The sequence below is a fragment of the Nycticebus coucang genome, chromosome 10 (genome assembly GCF_027406575.1).
Source record: "Nycticebus coucang isolate mNycCou1 chromosome 10, mNycCou1.pri, whole genome shotgun sequence".
In the NCBI taxonomy this organism is placed as follows: domain Eukaryota; kingdom Metazoa; phylum Chordata; class Mammalia; order Primates; family Lorisidae; genus Nycticebus; species Nycticebus coucang.
This window is the reverse complement of record NC_069789.1, coordinates 21,287,424-21,294,186: the sequence shown is the minus strand read 5'-3', so window position 1 is coordinate 21,294,186 and position 6,763 is coordinate 21,287,424.

Below are 6,763 nucleotides of genomic sequence, written 5' to 3'. Positions count from 1 at the left end.
TCTAAGAGCTGGAGGTTGCTGTGAGCTGTGATGCCATAGCACTCTACTGAGGTTGACAAAGTAAGACTCTGTCTCTAAAAAAAAAAAAAAGAACCAATAGTCTTTTTCATTAAAAAGTGCAATGTGAACTTTTTTTTTTGAGACATAGATTCACTTTGTCACCTCGGTAGAGTGCTGTGGCGTCATAGCTCACAGCAATCTTAAACTCCTGGCCTTAAGCGATTCTCTTGCCTCATCCTCTCAAGTATGTGGGACTACAGGCACCCGCCACAACAATGCCCGGCCATTTTTAGAGACAAGGTTTTACTCTGGCTCAGGTTGGTCTCAAACCTGTGAGCTCAGGCAATCCAACCCATCTCTGCCTCTCAAGTGCTGGGATTACAGGCATAAAAGCCACTGTGCCCAGCCTGCAATGTGAACTTCTCCAAAGCATTAATAAAATCTAAGTTGAATTTCCTATTTTGACTTACACCTATGGCTACACTAACCTTTACCAATCTTAATTGCCATCCAAAATCTCCAAATGCTTCTCTAGAACAAAACAAAACAAAAAAGGCAAACTTTTTATTGCCACTTTACCATTAGGCAAAAAAAATGGCCTGCTAAGTGTAAGGAGAAAAGGCTTGCCTGGAAAACTTGAGGTATGGCTACATAAGGCCTACTTTGCAGAATATCCCTGTTGTCTTGACATTCACATACTCTAGCTTTTGTCCTGCCCCGCTTTTCTCTCAAGACCCTAACTTGGATGATAAATTGTATGGGTGTTACCAGCTCTTTCCACACATTGTTTACAATGTTCCAGTGAGGCCTGCTTCTCCTATCTTAATATACACACACTTCTTCCCAGCTCCCATTCTTTTTCTTCCCTATTTCATGGCCAAGCTTCTCAAGTTAGTAACACATGCACCAGGTCCACTTCATTACACTTCATTCACTACCCAACAGGACTCTCCCTGACTATTCTCAAAACTGCTAGTTACCTATGGAACCTCAAATCAACAGACACTTTAGCCTTTGTCTTGCTTCCTGTATATTGACAGCCCTGTACATGTTGTGTGTTCTCTTTCTGCCCTGTTACTTCTTGTCTAGTGTGACACATTTTCTTGTTCTCCACTTATATTCTGGCTTCTTCTCAGTGTCCTTTATCATTTTCTCTTCCTCTGCTCACACCTAAATGTTGGTGTCCCAGTTCATCTTGGCTCTACAGACAATCCGTGGGTAATCTCATGTCATGAATCCCACTGCAGTCACTGAATATTTATGGAGCACCCACAAAGTGCTGGTCACTGCTGCAGGTTCTGAACAAAATGGAGGGGGGGATGTTTCTGCCCCATCTAGACAGTAAGAAAATAAACCATAAACAAAATAAATAAGTAAATTGGGCAGCGTGTTTGAGAGTGATGACAGAGCTTGGGAGTGAGGGAGGGAGCTTTTCAAATGGGATGGATAGGCCTTACTGAAAAGGTGATATTTTAGCTGACTTGAAGGAGGAAAAAGAGCAGATCAAGAAAATATCTGGGTAACTCAGCAGCTAGGGTACCAGCTACATACACCACAGCTGGTGGGTTTGAATCCAGCCTGGATCTGCCAAACAATGACAACTACAACCAAAAGATAACCAGGCATTGTGAAGGCCACATACGGCATCCAGAGCTGATGTCACAGCTCATAGCAGCCTTAACTAATGCAGCGGATGAAGTTGCTTCCATAGGTGGACCACAGGATTATGTTTTAATGATGACCCACTGCAGGAGCAGGGCTCAGTAGTGCCTTTTAAATGTTGATGGTGCGGAGAGATTAAAGATGGTGGCTGAATAACTGCTTCCTTGCAACTGGGAACAGCGAGTCTGGGGAGACAAGACTCCAGGCATCTCTGGCCGGTGGGATCTGCCTATAATTATCCCTTTGAGGATACAGGGAGCCAGCAAGGGACTTCTGGACCCCAAGAGGAGGACAAAAACAGTGGAAAACTGGCAAGTGGTTGCATGTGTTCGATTGACCTAATCATGCCGGCAACCGTAAGTACAAGCAGCAGTGAGACTGCAAACCGGAAAGGCCTTACCTGCGAACTGTTTTGGTGTTCTTGGACTTGGCACTCAGTTGAACTGCCTTGGGGAGAGCTTTAGCAGGAGTGTGGAGAACTTTGAGCATTGTCTGGGGCCCCAGACTGAGCCACTGAGCTGGGCGCAGGAAGCCATTGTGAAAGAACTGCCCCGGCAAACTCCACCCTCAGGGTCTCAGAGCAAGGATTGGGCGGGTCAAAGTAACCTACCCACTGAGCAGCCTAAAGGTGGGGACCGAGCTGCCTTACAGCCTTAATTCTTAGGGGAAGAGTGAGACGGTTTTGGCACAATGGAGCCTTGGGCTGTTGCCCTGGGTGGAGTGCCATGATGTCACAGCTCATAGCAACCTCAAACTCCTGGGCTTGGTGCCGCCCAGACCTCCATAAGAGCTGTGCAGCGACCCCAACCAGTGACCCGCACCCACCGGGCCTCCACATTCCCTGAATAGGAACTGCGGGAGCCACGCAACCCTGCATCCTTCCTCCTGTATCGTCCCAGCTTCCACACTAGCCCGTTCATCTGGACAGGGACTCTGGTACTTGCGTGCCCTTTGGAGCCCTCCCTGCCTCTGCGCAGAGCTCTTCTCCTGGCCAGAGACTGCTAGAGCCTTGGGCTCTCTGTGCCAAAGTCACTGGGCGCCTGGCACTCCCAGAACAGTGTGCACCACCCCCAGCCCTGTTGCTGGATCTGGGTGTGTCACAAACCGGAGCTGCTTCCACAACCAGAACTCCCTAGCTAGAGAAGCCCCAGAGGAACTACACAGGGTCACTCCCTACAAAGATCCAGTAACAATACAGTGATCCTGCTGGGGTCTAATCTTGGAGAGACACCTCCCCAACTCTGAGGACAGCCAGAGGCAATGGTGAAAAACAATCATGAGGGGAAATCAACAGAAAAACTCTGGCAATATGAATAATCAGAGTAGATCAACTCCCCCAAGGATCAATGGGGCAGAAACAGCACAAGACCCCATGCACAAACAAATAGCTGAGATGTCAGAAATTGAATTCAGGATCTGGATAGCAAATAAGATCGAATTAGAATTCCAAAAGTTATCTCAAGAATTCAACGGATTCAAAGACCAAATGACCAAAGATTTTGACACATTGCGACAAGAAGTTGCATCCCTCAAAGATCTGAGAAACACAGTAGAATCCCTCAGTAACAGAATGGAGCAAGCAGAAGAAAGGATTTCTGACATTGAAGACAAAGCTTTCTAATGCTCCCAAACCCTCAAAGAAGAAGAGAAATGGAGAGCAAAAACAGACCACTCTCTCAGAGAGCTCTCGGATAATTTGAAGAAAACCAATATTCGTCTGATAGGGATACCTGAAAGTGACGAAGTGGCTTCACAAGGCACATTGTCTCTTCTCCATGAGATTATGAAGGAGAACTTTCAGACATGCCAAGAGATTCCGAAATTCAGATAGCAGACAGTTTCAGAACTCCAGCACGACTCAATCCAAATAAGAAATTCCCCAGACACATCATAATCAATTTCACTAAAGTTAATATGAAGGAGAAAATTCTGAAAGCTGCCAGACGAAAGAAAACCATTACCTACAAGGGGAAGAATATCAGAATAACTGCAGATCTCTCTGCTGAAACCTTTCAAGCTAAAAGAGGATGGTCATTGACTTTTAATCTCCTAAAACAAAATAACTTTCAACACAGGATCCTGTGCGCAGCTAAACTGAGCTTCATTTATGAGGAGAAATTAAATACTTCAATGACATTCACATGTTGAAGAAATTTACCACAACTAAACGAGCTCTCCAGGACATTCTTAGACCTATCCTCCATAAGGACCAGTGTAATTCTCCACCACAAAAGTAAACCCACCCAAAAAATTTTTGACCAAATTCCAACTTCCACAGTTGCAAAAGGATTAAAAATGTCCACCGGTCTCTCAAAAGGCTTATCAATACTCTCAATTAATGTGAATGGTTTAAATTGTCCTCTAAAGAGGCATAGGTTGGTGAACTGGATACAAAAACTCAAGCCAGATATCTGCTGCATACAAGAATCGCATCTTACATTAAAAGACAGATATAGACTCAAGGTGAACGGGTGGTCATCTATATTTCAGGCAAATGGAAAGCAGAAAAAAGCAGGCGTTGCAATCCTGTTCACAGACGCAATAGGCTTTAAACCAACCAAAATAATTAAGGATAAGGATGGACACTTCATATTTGTTAAATGTAATACTCAATATGATGAGATCTCAATTATTAATATTTATGCACCCAACCACAACGCACCTCAATTTATAAGAGAAACTCTAACAGACATGAGCAACTCAATTTCCTCCACTTCCATACTAGTTGGAGATTTTAACACCCGTTTAGCAGTCCTAGATAGATCCTCCAAAAAGAAGCTAAGCAAAGAAATTTTAGATTTAAACTCAACCATTCAACATCTGGACTTAACAGACATCTACAGAACATTTCATCCCCAAAAAACTGAATACACATTCTTCTCATCAGCCCACAGAACATACTCCAAAATCGACCACATCCTAGGCCACAAATCTAACCTCAGCAAATTTTAAAAAATAGAAATTATTCCTTGCATCTTCTCAGACCATCATGGAATAAAACTTGAACTCAATAACAACAGGAACCTGTATACCCATACAAAAACATGGAAGCTAAACAACCTTATGCTGAAGGATACATGGATTATAGACAAGATTAAGAAGGAAATCACCATATTTTTGGAACAAAACAACAATCAAGACACGAATTACCAGAACCTCTGGGATACTGCAAAGGCAGTCCTAAGCAGGAAATGTATAGCACTGCAAGCCTTCCTCAAGAAAACGTTAAAGAGAGGAAGTCAATAACTTAATGGGACATCTCAAGCAACTGGAGAAAGAAGAACACTTCAACCCCAAACGCAGCAGAAGAAAAGAAATAACCAAAATCAGAGCAAATTAAATGAAATTGAAAACAAAAGAATTATACAACAGATCAATAAATCCAAAAGCTGGTTTTTTGAAAAGATCAATAAAATAGATAAACCTTTGGCCAACCTAACCAGGAAAAAAAGAGTAAAATCTCTAATTTCAATCAGAAATGGTAATGATGAAATAACAACAGACCCCTCAGAAATTCAAAAAATCCTTAACAAATACTACAAGAAACTCTACTCTCAGAAATATGAAAATCTGAAAGAAATCGACCAATACCTGGAAGGACGCCACCTACCAAGACTTAGCCAGAACAAAGTGGAAATGTTGAACAGGCCTATATCAAGTTCTGAAATAGCATCAACTATACAAAATCTCCCTAAAAAGAAAAGCCCAGGACCAGATGGCTTTACGTCAGAATTCTACCAAGCATTTAAAGAAGAACTAGTACCTATATTACTAAACCTCTTCCAAAATATAGAAAAAGAAGGAATATTACCCAGCACATTCTATGAAGCAAACATCACCTTGATACCCAAACCAGGGAAAGATCCAACAAGAAAAGAAAATTATAGACCAATATCACTAATGAATATTGATGCTAAAATACTCAATAAGATCCTAACAAACAGAATCCAACAACACATCAAAAAAATTATACACCATGACCAAGTTGGATTTATCACAGGGTCTCAAGGCTGGTTCAATATACGTAAATCTATAAAGGAAATTCAACACATAAACAAACTTAAAAATAAAGACCATATGATTCTTTAAATTGATGCAGAAAAAGCTTTTGATAATATCCAGCATCCCTTCATGATCAGAGCACTTAAGAAAATTGGTATAGAAGGGACATTTCTTAAACTAATAGAGGCCATCTACAGCAAACCCACAGCCAATATCATACTGAATGGAGTTAAATTGAAATCATTTCCACTTAGATCAGGAACCAGGCAAGGTTGCCCATGGTCTCCATTGTCTTTAACATTGTAATGGAAGTTTTAGCCATTGCAATTAGGGAAGAAAAGGTGATCAAGGGTATCCACATAGGGTAAGAAGAGATCAAACTTTCACTCTTCGCAGATGATATGATCGTATATCTGGAAAACACTAGGGATTCTACTACAAAACTTTTGGAAGTGATCAAGGAATATAGCAATGTCTCAGGCTACAAAATCAACACCCATAAATCTGTAGCCTTTATATATACCAACAATAAGCAAGCCGAAAAAACAGTCAAGGACTCTATTCCTTTCACAGTAGTGCCAAAGAAGATGAACTATTTGGGAGTATACCTAACAAAGGACGTGAAAGATCTCTACAAAGAGAACTATGAAACTCTAAGAAAAGAAATAGCCAAAGATGTTAACAGATGGAAAAACATACCATGCTCATGGCTAGGAAGAATCAACATTGTTAAAATGTCCATACTGCCCAAAGCAATATATAATTTTAATGCAATTCCTATTAAAGCTCCATTGTCATACTTTAAAGATCTTGAAAAAATAATACTTAATTTTATATGGAATCAGAAAAAAACCTCGAATGGCCAAAACATTACTGAGCAATAAAAACAAACCAGGAGGAATCATGCTACCAGACCTGAGACTGTACTATAAATCGATAGTGATCAAAACAGCATGGTACTGGCACAAAAGCAGAGAAGTAGATGTCTGGAACAGAATAGAGAACCAAGAGATGGATCCAGCTACTTACCATTATTTGATCTTTGACAAGCCAATTAAAAACATTTAGTGGGGAAAAGATTCCCTATTTAACAAATGGT